This window comes from Canis lupus, chromosome 11, assembly GCF_011100685.1.
Source record: "Canis lupus familiaris isolate Mischka breed German Shepherd chromosome 11, alternate assembly UU_Cfam_GSD_1.0, whole genome shotgun sequence".
Taxonomy (NCBI): Eukaryota; Metazoa; Chordata; class Mammalia; order Carnivora; family Canidae; genus Canis; species Canis lupus.
In genome coordinates, this window is record NC_049232.1 from 11,309,689 (window position 1) to 11,325,122 (window position 15,434).

Consider the following 15,434-nt stretch of genomic DNA (forward strand, 5'->3'; position numbering starts at 1 on the left):
TTTCTTCACACTTAAATTTAATGTGGTCACTGCTCCAACTTTTCCTTAGCTTAGTTGAACTGGAATTAAAGAATGTGGATCCTATTAAAGAGGACCATATTAAACATCAATGCATGCCTCCCAAAAAATTAGGATTACTTAACAGCAACGCCTTAGGAAAACATGTGTGCTTCAGTGAGGGCACTACCTATGAACCTACATGGTGCCAGATTTCGAACTCCAGAAATGGTTGGAAGTGAAAGAGGCATAGTTGATCCTTTAGTATATTGAAACAAATGTTGAAATACAGACTATTTGTTTGTAAAACTAGAAGTTGTAAGGACAATTGATACACAAAATTGGAAAATATTTCTGTTGCATTTACTTCTACTTTAAAGAAAGAACAATTCATAGTTCAACTATCCAATTTAGATTTCTACTTTCTTGGTAATCATATCTTTCCCAAGCTCTTTTCCTGGGCTAGCTTATTTTCCCACAGGCTTCAACTATTCTCTACGGTGGACATTATGGTCCCTAACCACTTACGAAAAAAATTTTCTTTTTATTTTATTTTTTAAAGAATATGCCTCATCACTCTTAGAGGATTTATTTTACCTTGATAATTTCATACTATTAGCTCTTAGAACTACAATACAATTTCTGCCCAGTGGCATTGAAATGCAGAAATTAAGGATATTAGCTTTGAAGTTGCACACATTGGAATTTTTACCAGTGGTTTGATACTGAGTAAATGAATTTTGTGAAACTTATTTTATTCATGTGTGAATAAAGGTAATATTAATATGATTACAACTTCATAGACATAGAAATGTAAATATTTAGTAATTAATTGCTTTACATTAATAGCTGTACTAGTATTTTGCTTTGGCAGACCAGGAATGCCTAAATTTCAGAGGCATAAATAGGAGATCCATAATATGATAATCTTTAGTCTTACTGTTAAATGTTCTCAGATTAAGATGCTTTGTTAAGCAAAAGCATTATCAAGGGTGTCAAAGAATACTCTAAAATTATGCCCTATCCCACCCTTCTTTTGGTATAGTACCAAGCATGTGTAAGACATTAAATAACCTTTCCATATTTTCAGTTTTCTATCATGATTTATTTAATAGAACTAAACTTCTCCATTAGTCATCAGGGCCTATACTTCCAAGGAACCTAGTGCAATTACTTTCTATAGCTTCCACCTTGTATCTAACACCATATTCCTGTTAAGTACCAACTATAAGGACTTGTATGACCCAAGGTTATAATGTAGCTATCCTATATTCTCTACCACTGCATTTCCACAGGGAAGTCTGTTGGTCTTCCCTAACCACTTTTCTTCTTTATCTCAACCATCCAGGCAAATTGAAGGAGGGGTCATATCTACATGCTCTGTTGAGTCTTTTGTATCTATTTTAGGCCAAGTTTTTGTGACCACATTAGATTCTATGGGGTGGATCTTCTGACTTGCTCTAGGATAAAGACATATGCCTAGAAGAAATTATCCCTGCACCTTTTCCAAAAATGATACTGTGCAACATGGATAGAAAATATAGATAACCTATCTCTATGGAGTAGATGATAAACTATAAACCTCAGCTTATAAATGGAAAAAAAAAAATGAAAACCTGGGATCAACAGAATCAGAGTTACTCCCTCCAAAGGGGCTGTGAGTTTGATGGTAGATGCACGGAATAATGGGAACAGTGAGGCCTTATTGGTAGAAGCAGCCAGAAAACTTCAGCAAAGGTTTGTTTCTGTTCAGCATCAGAACTCTTGTGCCCATCTCTGACAAGGCACAGTCCAGAGTCATCACAGTGGGCAAATTAAAAGGAAAATCTGTGACCCAGTGGCTTTTCTTGGGAGAAGCAGCAGATATTAAAGAAATGGAATAAAACAGCTAAGGCTAAGAACTTAAAATACAGGGCCTCCTGGGAGGCTCAGCAGTTGAGCATCTGCCTTCAGCTCAGGTCATGATTCCAGGATCCTGGAATTGAGTGCCACATTGGGCTCCCTGCAGGGAGTCTGCTTCTCCCTCTGCCTATGTCTCAGCCTCTCTTTTTGTCTTTCAAGAATAAAAAAAAAAAAAAAAAAATCCTAAAGAAAAATAATACAGTAGAGGGACTCCCAGATGGCTCAGTTAGTTATGTGTGTGCCTTCAGCTCAGGTCATGATCTCAGCGTTCTGGGAAATCCCCCAAGTTGGGCTCTGTCCTTAGCAGGAATTCTGCTTAGCGCTCCCTCTCCTCCTGGCCCTCCACTTGCTTGTGTTCTCTCTCTCTCTTTCTCTTGATTAAATAAAGTCTTTAAAAAATACAGTAGAAACAACTGTCACCAACAACAGCATTTATCTATTAGAACTTTCAAGAAAATCACTCAATAAGGAGCAGAAGCGATAATCACAGAGACATTGGCATTTGTGGACATGAATTTTAAATCGATTATTGTACATACATTTTATACTCTCAGGTTTCAAAAGGAATTAAACATAATGAAGAGACAAATAGATGATCCAAGAAAAAGAATCCAGTGGAAACCCTGGACCTGAAGTAGACAATATTGAAAAGGAAATTTTTACTAGGTCACAATAACAACAAATACATGTGATAGAAGAGATCATGCAAACACTACTCCATGGAAGGCTAGTGTGGAATATTCACATCAACTAGGTCACATAGAAGGATGTTTCATGATAACCTGTTCTGTATGTTTGTTTAATATAGACTCCTATGTCTATGCAATATTTCAAATATAAAAAAATAAACATGCACTAAAGATTCTAAAACAAAGAAATTAGGAGAAAGTTTGATGTATAACAAATATGAAGAAAAAAGTGAATGTAACTCTTTTAAGAGGTAACTTTTTTAATTATCTGGAAAACAAAAAATCAATGGAAGAGCTACTATAACCATGAGAAAATTCATTCAAAGAATGAATTCAATAAAGCAGAGCAGAGTATAAATTTAAATCTACCGCTCTTTAATTATAAAAATACTATCAACTAGATGACTAGTGAAAAGATAAGATCCCATTTTCAGTATAAAAATATGAAATACAGTAGTAAGAAACATATTAAACTTACAGGAAGCAAGTGAAAAGTAGATCCTAAAAAACAGTAGTGGACCTCAGCAATGCTGGAATGACCAAGTAACACCTACTAAAAAACCTAAGATATTAAAAGCTAAGATGAATCCTCAAAAATATAATCACTGCAGATGGCATAGGTATATGGACAGATTAGTATCAAAGAATCTAGAATCTAGAGAAAGAGCCCAGTACATAGGAAATTTGGTATGCAATATGGACGGTGTTTCAAATCATTGTTTTCTCATCTCTGAAGGTGGTGAAAATCAGACACTTTGACACCAAAATATTAGGCAAAAAGAGTTCATTTTATTTATCACTATATGGATGATATTTAACAATATCTAACACTTCAAAGCAAGCATTTTCTTTTACAACTCTAACATCAGATTGTATTTTGCATGTGATAACATCTTTCTGTTGGGTAGAAGGTTGGTCACGTCTTCATTATCATTAGTGTAATTGATGACCATGTATCATACTATATAGTGACTTTAAGTTTTATTTTAATTCCAGTTAACATAGAGTGTAATATTAGTTTCAAGTGTACAATATAGTAATTCAGCATTTCCATACAACACCCAGTGTTTATCAAAAGTGCTCTCCTTACCCCCATCACTTATTTCGCCCCTCCCCCTCCCTTACCTCCTCTCTGGTAACCTTCAGTTTATTCGCCATAGTTGAGAGACTGTTTCTTGATTTGTCTCTTTCTCACTCTCTTTTTTTTTCCTTTGCTTATTTGTTTTATTTCTTAAATACCACATACCAGTAAAGTCATATGTTCTTTGTCTTTATCTGATTGACTTATTTCACTTACATAATACTCTAGCTCTATATTGTTGCAAATGGCAAAATTTTGTTCTTATTTATGGTTAAGCAATACCCCATTGTATACATATATCACTTCTTTACTCATTCATGGACACAAGCTGTTTCTGTATTTGGCTATTATAGATAATAAGGCTGCTTTAAACATCAGGTGCCATGTATCCTTTGCATTAGTATTTTTTCATTCTTTGGGTAAACATCTAGTAGTACAATTGCTAGGTCAGAGAGTGACTCTATTTTTAACTTTTTGAGGAACCTCTATACTTTTTTCCACGGAGGCTGCATGAGTTTCCATTCCTACCAACAGTGTATATCCACATTTTTGCCAACACTTGTTTCATGGTTTTTGATTTTACCTAGTCTGACAGGTGTGAGTTGATAGCTCATTGTATTTTTCATTTGCATTTCCCTGATGATGTTGAACTCTTTCCATGTGTCTAGCCATCTGTCTGTCTTTTTGGAAAAATGCGTATTCATGTCTTCTGCCCATTTTTTAAATTATTTGGTTATTTGGTTTTCTGGTGTTGAGTTTTAGAAGTTCTTTATATTTTTTTGGATATGCCCCTTTACCAAATATGTCATTTGAAAATATCTTTTCTTATTCTATAGGTTGCCTTTTACTTTGTTGATTGTTTACTTTCCCCAGTGAAGGAGCTTTTTATTTTGATGTAGTCTCAATGCTTTATTTTTGCTTTTGTATCCCTTGGCTCAGAAGGCATATCTCGAAAGAAGTTGCTATTGTGGCATATTGACATTTTAATAGTTATTTTTCATCATCTAAATCTAGTTATGTGCAGAGTTAATAGTGTACATGGTTGGAGTTGTACACCAAGCAACGCAACTGAAGGCAAAAGAAATTGCCAAATTTATCATTATAATTGAGAACTTTAAAGCAATAATAGACTAGTGTGACTGATTCACACATTATTCAGAATCATCTCTGAGATAGTGTGCATCAACCTATAAAAAGTTTCTGGTAAACTTGAGTGGAAGTTGTAAGTTTTGTTAAACAGCAATATACACAAGTGAATTCCAGCGCCTTGGATTTAAAACCCAAAGATAGTAATGTGCCCCCATGTAAAGAAATGTTGCTTTTGATAGTAGGACAATACGTGTTGCAAAAGAACAGTGTAGGATGAAGCAACACAAAGTTTGATGACCCTGAGTTAAAAAGTGATTCAGAGTAGAGCTATAAATATGATACATTTTAGAAATAGCTTAATTAAATTATTTAACTTTTAATTGCTGTTTTATACAAGAACATTTTTGGATATATATGCTTTAGTAATATCTGCCTTAATCTCCAGCTTGTTTTTCTCTGTTCAGGTCACTTTCTAATTTTTTGAGAATAGCTGATACACAGTGTTGCATTAGTTTTAGGTGTACAAAATAGTGGTTCAACTTCTCTATATCTTATGTCATGCTCAACAGACAATAATAAAAGTAAATGTGATGCTTAAAGGCACAGAAATGCTAAAATAGGTTATGTTTATCTCAGTCTTGCTTTTAAAATTTGTATGGTCATTTTGAAACTCTCTCATGTATGTTGCATGAACAAGTATTTATGTTTTTCAGAATCAAATTTCCACCTGAAAGACAATAAAAACAATAGTTAAAACCCTGAAATGCTAAATTTGAGCTGGAAGTAAGTTCCTAATCTGACTAACAAAAATGTTTAAAAACAGTGATACTGATTGACAAGAAACTCCAGTCTCTACCAATAAATTCTCCTCCTTACTAAGAAGAACTAGCACTTCTTGGAGCACTGACAGACTTCAAATTTTGACAGGGAATAGTAAGAAGGGCCTATAACATTCTCTGAGAAAAGCAAAAGACAAGCAAATAAAAATGTACTGCTAAAAAACCCGTAAGAGCCAGCTTGAGCTCCTCCCTATTGGTCAACTATTAAAACATCAAAGAAGTACTTGCTTGAAACACACTAAATTTATGAAAAATACATGTCTGTAATTATGTTCAAAAATAGAAAGTGAACAGCAAACAGACAATGACAACAAATACTTATTTGTTACCATTAGAAATGACCCACTCCCTTGCCCTCTGAAAATTAATCCTGACTTTCCTGTGGAAAACATTTTCATGGTAAAAATTATGCAATAGCAGCTGAGAAAAATTGCTTCTTTGCTGAAGAACAATGATAACAACATATATAGATATATAAACATATATATAAACTATATATATATATATAACTTCCCAATATATTTTTTTTATTTCTAAAATACTCATTTGGGAAGGATTATCAGTGTACACTAAATCCATGAGGTAAAATGTTAATGGCAAACTTCGGTTGTCCAAATTCTCATTCCTCAGATGACTTGTTGTATAAAGAGCAAACCTCAGTTTGAATGAAGAGCAATAATTATCACGATTTTTTAGGTCGGAGCTTCATCTCATCATCGCTAATGGTGGGAGAACAGAACATGGCAGGCCTCCTGTTGTGAAGCAGTCTAAATTATACATATCATCTCTTAAAGTAATCACACCGAAATCATTTTAACCTGAATACGTTTGAATTTTTAGATAAAACATCTATTCCGCCAGTAGTAAGAGAAGGTTGGATTCTTGAATTTCACCATGGGGAACAATCAGATCAATGCAGAAACTGGGAAACATCTACAAAACAAAGCATTGCCATGTCAAGGGGAAGATACCTCCAGGTTAAAAAGGCAACCTAAGGATTAGGTTAATGGATAATTATCTATTCAAGCAGTTGTGATATCGGGGAAAATTGAGAACATATGAATATGGATTGGATATTAGATAAAATTAGAGAATAATTGCCACTTATGTTAGGTCTGATAACCATGTCTTGGTTATGCAAAGGAGATCTTATTTTTAAGAGATTCACAGAAAAGTATTCATTGTTGAAATGCAATGATGCCTACAATGCATTTTAAAATACTTTTTAAAAATAGAGTTGAAGCAAATAAGTTTTTGATTCTTAAAGGTAATATGTATTTAACTTTTCATTTTATTCTGCATGTGGTATTTATTTAAAACATTTCTGTAATTGAAAGGAAAAACAAGCAAAAAGATTCGTTGGAGTTCTTACTGCTTCTTATATCTTTCTTCACCCTTCCATGGGAACTCTGGATGGGAGGAACCTGAACTCCTTCACAGAGACAGTTATTAGAACTCAGACATGTCGATGACTACTTTAAGGAAAAAAAATTAAATTTAAACTGGCTTTTATGATTGTTTGAAGACAAAGACAGGGGGATCCCTGGGTGGCTCAGTGGTTTGGCGCCTGCCTTCGGCCCAGGGTGTGATCCAGGAATCCTGGGATTGAGTCCCACATCTGGGTCCCTGCATGGAACCTGCTTCTCCCTCTGCTTGTGTCTCTGTCTCTTTCTCTCTCTCTGTGTCTCTCATGAATAAATAAATAAAACCTTAACAAAAAAGAGAGAGAAGGACATGTCTTTAATAACTGAAAAGTAAAAATATGTTATCATAGATACAAGGATATTTAACTTTTTGTCATATTTTCAGAGGCGAGGGATCAGCAGCTATCTTGGAAAATGAATATTTAAATAGCTGAGAATTGTTAAAGTTTGAAATTTTTATCGAATCTATAAAACCAGTACCTGTATGTTTCCTTAAAGATACTCCAATATTAAAAAAAAAAAAAACATTTATTTCTTAAAGATGTATTTTCTTTATTTTAGAGAGAGGGAATGCTTGGAGCAGACAGGGATGCAGAGGGAAAGGAAGAGAATCTCATGTAGGCTCCCTGCTGAGCATGGAGCCCCTCAAGGGGCTGGATTTCATGACTCTGAGAGGATGACCTAAGCTGAAATCAAGAGTCAGATGCTTAACTGACTGAACCACCCAGGTGCACATCCCTCAAATAAATACTTTTTAAAACTTTTTACTTTTTTTTGACAACCCTACCGTTTTTGCAGCAAATATGAACCTCTTTCTTTATTTTTTAAAAGATTTTATTTATTTATTCATGAGAGGCACACACACACACACACACACCCCCACACACAGGCAGAGAAAGAAGCAGACTCCTTGTGGGGACTTTATCTCAGGACCCTAGGATCATGACCTGAGCCACAGGTAGACACTCAACCCCTGAGCCACTCAGGTGCCTCTATGAACTTCTTTCTTTTTCCTAATCCCTTTCTCCTTTCTCTATGATTTTATTCTCTTAGAGGATAGAGAGGAATTGAATGAATAATATCAGTATAAGAAATTAGATTATAACCAGTATAATTAATGTGTTTTGATCATTAAGAAAATACTTTGTAGTGTGTATAGGTATGGAGATTTTCACTAAATTGAATTAAATATAAAGTCAACTTAATGACTTAATCAAGTCCTCTCAAATTGCCATTTAGTTCACCCATACTGTGTCAAGCAAAACCATTAAACTCATGAGTTCAAAATGCATGGGATAAGATGAAGATCTCTGATTATCACCCCTACCCTGGCTATTTGATCTCATAAGGTCTTCTGTTTGTGCAAAATAGATTAAATATAATTGAGACAGGGTAAGAGCCTTAGGGAAAAGTCAATTGTATCAAAGAGGGAAAAAATATACAACATAACCCAGAGGTAAAATCAAATAAAATACAGATTTGAAGCTAGCTAAAAGGGAAAAATTAATATAACAACTGCACACTGGAAAAGAAGATATAATGGCTTGCATTATTACAATTACTCTATTAGAAGGATTATTGTTTGGAACAATATTAAAAATCCTAGCAAGCATACTTTATTAAGAAAATATAATATCTTATTAAATTGTAAAAACCACAAAACCACGATATATCATCAAAATAAAAGGATATTATTTACTAATGTAAATTAAGTGTTTAATAAATTCAGATATTGAAGTTTTTATATAAGTAGAAGAATAATATGATCCTGGATATATACTACCTGTTATGTATTTTCATAAAGTAGATGATAAAGCTTAATTGAAAATTGGTATGCAACTAATATTAGGATAATTAAGTAGCATACAAGCATGATGGATTTAGATCTTCACTTCTTTTTTTTTTTTTTTTTTATTGGTGTTCAATTTACTAACATACAGAATAACCCTCAGTGCCCGTCACCCATTCACTCCCACCCCCTGCCCTCCTCCCCTTCCAACACCCCTAGTTCGTTTCCCAGAGTTAGCAGTCTTTACGTTCTGTCTCCCTTTCTGATATTTCCCACACATTTCTTCCCCCTTCCCTTATATTCCCTTTCACTATTATGAGTAGATCTTCACTTCTTATATAAAAACTTTCAGATGGAGTACATGTCTTATGCGTCAAAAAAGAAATCAGAAAATATTTTATTATCTTGGAGGAAAGAAAACTTTCTAGTTATGTCACAGCCTTTGAGAAATATAAGAATATGTGAAGGAAATGGTCAGCAGCTGTCTTTAAATCTAGTTATTACTTTTCCCAAGGGGTTGCCCTCAAGAATGAAAGAAGCTAAGTGACTTGGACAAATCTTGAAAGAACACGAATGGCAGACCTGGTGACTACACTAATGGTATTTCTATGGTACAGACGGTCCTTATCTCTAGTGTGCTATAGCAGTGTGTAATTGGTCTGTCTCGATTATTTATGGCAAATAAATATGAAGAATATGAAGTCTATATAGCTGTGGGCCATGAAAAACACTTTGTTATTTATACTGTCAGAGTATAAAACAATGACATACAGTGGCTACTAAGACATCTCCCTTCTGTGCAAATGTTGTGATCACATACATGACCTGAAGACCTCAGATATTAATTAACCTGACTTAGACAAAGGACATATGATAAGGAAAGGAAGGACCTAGGAGGTTCTCTCAGTGATCTCGACTACATCAGGCTCTACTCCAGGCCTATCTTCCTTTATTCATTAAAACTTGATACTGGGTAAAATCTAAATTCGTACCAGTCTAGGCAGGACAGGGGCTTGAAATGGTGTCTCTCTGAGATGTTGTCCCCAGAGATGCTGAACCTCACACTGCCTCTTTGGAAGCAGCTAATTCTTAGCATCATTCCTCATTGTTGTCTTTGCAGACAGGATGCTTTTAGAAATATTTATACGTAATAAAATATTTTTTTAGGTTTCTACAGCCTAAGTTTTATATACATTTCTCCATATACCTTCTCCTGAAGCAGAATTTTATGTCTGTCAAACGCCAAAGTCTGTGTTAACCCTTTTCTACGCGAGATGGAAATTACCCAGTACAAATTGTCATTCCTTCCCTACCATGTCTGATGTGTATGGCTGACTTCATGATGAATGTCCAGCACGTTCTGCTACCGATCAATCCCACTGTAGCTTACAACACCAATAAATGGTGCTTTAATATTTCAAGAAGCCCTGTTGATCTATGCCGTTTAGCATTCAGAATGAATTGTGTTTGTTATTCTTAGTTATACAGTACTGTCTACCAGGAGCAGTATGATTGTCAGTGTAGACTGAGCATTAGAGATAGAATTAAAATACTGGGGAAAAGGTTCAGGATGTGTCTAGGAATGGGTGAGGTCTGAGTCAGGGGCAAGGCACAGTGAAAACTGTAACTGAGTCAAAAGAAATAGAAACACTTAAGTTAGGGATATCTGGCACTATTTTCCCTTATGTATTGGTCAGTATTTATAATACATCACATCAACTCTCAATCAAGAATGCATTTAAGAAAATAGCTCATGGTGTAAAAGTGATCCAGGAATGCCTGGTTTAGCTCTCTGCAGGTACAAGCTTGGCTCAGAATATGTCCTGCAGCTCTAACAGGAAGCTTTATCTGTAGACTGGTATATATTAAAAGACATTTGTCATCAGTGTACTATTAATTAATATGTGCCTTGCAGGATGGGTGTTTGTATCATGCATTGCCTCTGGCTCAGATAACACCTATTAATCTTATCTATACCTTATATAAGAACTCTGGGTTTTGTTTTTGTTTGTTGTATTCTTAGAACCTTTTAAAAAAAATACATAGGCTACGTTAGTCTACTTCAAAACCTGCATACGAGAATATGGTAACTGTTCCACAAGGAATAGATCCAGCCAGGTAGCAGAGGTGGTGACAGTAAGCTCTCATGAGAACCAGCAAGTCATGTTTAAGTCATGTTAAACAGTATCACTGTTTTTGGAAGAACAGAAGTAAGAGGATGAACAAAATTAATCATTGCATCAAATACTGAACTTTAATAAAAATCCCCTGTGACAGTGTGCTTTTTTATTGCCAGATGCTTAAACCAAAAAGAAACAAAAAACTATCTTATTTCAAATGTCCACTTCATGCTGAGCCAAATCTTGAGGTGCCTACAGAATCTTTATAATAAAACCATGAATATGTGAATAGACTGTGATTAAAATGAACCTGGCCTTATGCATAAACCATAATTAAGGATAAATCTCCCATGATCTCTGCTCCAGCTATACCAGATTTTCTTCATGTCCTCAGGTGTCTGTTCTTTTTCCTAGTTTATGGCCCTTGTTACCTATCTGCCTCTTTGTGAGAAAAGCAGAATTGTTTACCGATTGACCTTAGTGATTTATGGTGTTTCCTGGAGACAAGCTATGTTGGAAAGAAAGCAATTCTTTCTGGAGTGACTTCATCTAAATTCAGTGTTCTGCAGGACTGGGGCCCCAAGGTGATGAGCACACAGCATTTCCAGCCCTTCTACACTTGTACATAAGCCCAGCTGTTTGGCACTCAAGTAGTTTATTTTTCTTCCAGTCATAAACCACTCTGATGCTAACTCTGTAACATGGAAGCACAGAGAAGGAGCAAGGTCCTCCCAGTCCATATGCCACTCTGTACCCCATTGTGTCATTCTGTAAGTTTCAGAGCTACTGGGTGACCATGCTTCACTTGATCCTTCTGACTTCTTCCTTCATTACCAGGTCATTGCCCCAAGACTTTCATGCAAAATGGTGCATGGGAAGATTAACCTCTCATCTTGTTAATTCCTTTCACTCTTCAGATCTCAGTTACATACTTCTTTTTCAGGAGTCTTCCTAAATTCCCCTCCCTCATATCATTTACAGACTCATAGCTTCATATAATTTTTATTGGTGTGTTTGTGTAGTACTCATAATACTCTGGATTAGGGTTTTCCATATGGGCAGTAGTCTTGAGATCAAGGATAAAGTATGTTTTACTTACTATTGACTACCTAGAGTTTGGTAAATAATAAGGTCCAATAAGCAGTTGTTAAATAAATGAATGAAGGGAAAATCAGTTGATTAAAGAAAGTACAGGTATTATATGAATATTATTACCACCTTTTTGTTGATAAAAACAGGAGCTATAGTCTATTTTCAAAATTTCAGTGAAAATGGATTTGATCAACCATACATTAAGGACTTCACTGATGGTCATGGGTTTATTCTGTAGCTAGTTAGAAATTGCCTCCTATTTACCCGTCCCTGTCGTAGGCTCTGAGGATACAGTGCTGAGCAACATGTAGAGTTTCTGGTGTAGTTTACAGCTCATTGAACAAAACAGACAACAAACGGTTATGCCAATAAATGCCTCGTATGCTTAATATTCACCTGACATATTTGATATGAAGGATATGTAGGGTCTAAATTGTAATATAATAGAGTGATGACATAGTTTACATCTGAGACTGATGAAGTCAAGTAAGAATAAGTTCTGAATAACAAGGTTGAGTCATTCTTATAAAAATGATGATGCCAAGGGAAGTTGGTAAACAGGGATTTGGGAATATAAATCAAGAACTTGTCAAAATCAGTGTTCCACCAGGCAAAATTCATCATGTGATGGTATTTGAAATACATTTAGTTTCTAATAAGTGTATTATAGATAGCCATAGCCAACCATGGAATCTATGAGAAGGATTAGAATTGACTCTGTTTAATCACACATTTCTAGAAACCTTGTACACAATACATAAAATGAGATATTAGATGATGTTTTTACAGACTTATGCTTTATAACTTTCCACCATGAAAATATCATTTTTAGAGGATCAGTAAATAAATCATATGTTAAGTAAATAGTTGTTAGATTATACTCTACATACTACATTTTTTCTGACAATCCAAGGTATGAGTTTGGGGAAAGAAAGCTCGCTTGCCTTGTTTATTGTTGGCTAATGAGTAGACAGTGCATATTTATGGCTAAGACCACATAACAAAATAAACTGTCCCTGTTCTCCCATAAAGAGTAGCTACTTTAAAACTTACAATTCATCTACTATATTGTGGCAGAATTATGGCATATTTTTCTGCATGTAAATGAAAATAAACAGTCAAGTGAATACAAGGGAGGCAGTGACTCATTACATAATAGAATACACAAAAAAGCACATTGTGGAAACCACAAAAAAATAGAAAACATGTACCAGACACATACCCGCCTTTTTTATTGAAGTTGAGTTGACATACAGTATTACATTAATTTTACATGTACAGGATACAGATTCAACAACTCTGTGCTTTATGTTGTGCTCACTACAACTGTAGCTACCATCTATCACCACCACACAGCACTATTAGACGATCATTGATTATATTCCTGATGGTCTACCTTTTATTCCTGTGACTCTTCATCCATAACTGGAAGTCTATACTTCCCACTCCCCTTCACCCATTTCTCCCATCTCCTCCTCCTCCATTTCCCCCACAGACAACCTATTTCTTGTCTGTATTTATGAGTCTCTTTCTGCTTTATTTGTTCTGCTTTCTTAGATTCTACATACAAGTGAAATAATATAGTATTTGTCTTTTTCCATTTGATGCTTTTCATTTACATCTTCTAAGTCCATCTATGTTCTTGGAAATGACAAGCTCTTGTTCCTTTTGTTTAATAGCTGAATAATATTACATTGTGTATATATAATACATCCTCTTTATCCATCACATTTTTATCACTGGATACTTAGGTTACTTCCATGTCTTGGCTATTATAAATAATTCTGCAATATATATAGGGATGCATATTTCACTTTAGTGTTTTTGTTTTCCTCGGGTAGGCACCCAAAGATGGAATTACTACATTGCATGTTATTTCTGTTTTTAATTATATGAGGATCCTTCATACTATTTTCCACAGTGGCTGCACCAATTGATAATTCCAGCTAATAGTGAGGAAGGCTTCCTTTTTGTCCACATCCTTGCCAATACTTGTTATTTTTTTATCATTTCCTACTAGCCATTCTGACTGCTGTAAGCGGATATCTCATTGTGGTTTTGGTTTGTGTTTCCCTGATGGTGAGTGATGTGGACATCCTTTCATGCGTCTCTTGGCCATCTCTATGTTTTCTTTGGAAAAATGTCTATTCTAGTCCTCTGTGCATTTCCTAATTGGATTATTTGTGGGTTTTGTGTTGAGTGGTATAAGTTCTTCATATATTTTGCACATTAACTCCTTATTAGATATATTAATTGTGAATATCTTGTCCCATTCAGTAAGTTGCCTTTTCATTTTGTTGATGTTGTTCCTCTCTATGGAAAATCTTTTTATTTTGGTGTAGTCACTCGTTGATTTTTGCTTTCTCCCCTTGCTCAAAGGAATATCTAGAAAATTGCTGGTAGGGTCAGTTTCAAAAAGATCACTGCCTATGTTTTCTTCTATGAGTTTTATGGTTTCACATCTCACATTTAGGTCTTCAGTCCATTTTGAGTTTATCTTTGTATATGATGTAAGGAAGTGGTCTAGTTTCATTGAGTTGTGCATAGCTGTCCTGTTTTCCCAGCATCCCTTTTGGAAAAGACCATCTTTTCCCCATTGTATATTCTTGTCCTCTTTGTCATAGATTAATTGACCACACATTTATAGTTTTATTTCTGGGCTCTCCATTTTAGTCTACTGATCTTTGTATCTGTTTTTATGTCAGTACCAGACTATTTTGATTACTACAGCTTTATAGCATAGTTTGAAATCAGGGAATGTGATACCTTTCAAGTTTGATTTTGATATTCATGGTCTAAATTGGTATGAACCAATTTTAGAATTCTTTGTTCTTATTCTCTATAAAATGACACTGGTATTTTGATGGGAATTGTACTGAATATGTGGATGGTTTTGGGTAGTGTGGGTGTTTTTTAATATTTTTAAATTTTATTTATTTATTCATGAGAGACACAGAGAGAGAGGCAGAGACATAGGCAGAGAGAGAAGCAGGCTCCATGCAGGGACCCTGAAATGGGACTCAAACCCGGGACTCCAGGATCTTGCCCTGGGCCAAAGGCAGACGCTGAACCACTGAGCCACCCAGGCATCACAGTGTGGGTGTTTTAAAGTAGAATAATTTCATCTTCCCTGTGTATATATTTAAGTGGTTTACTTAAGTATTTAGCTCTCAACATGACATTGAATAAACACATTAAGGATGTCAGAAGATGAGTTCCTAAAAAGGAAACAATTTAAAAAAGAGTAAATCTTTAAGTATAGATTTTGTTGAAAAATGTAAAAAAAGATAATTAACATTTCTATCAAAGGGCCATAGTGGGTGACTTGGCAAAATTTGCAGAAAGTAGTACATCTTTGTTGTTGATCTTTTTGTAGGCTACCCAGATCAGCTCTTAGAACTGGGAAATGTAT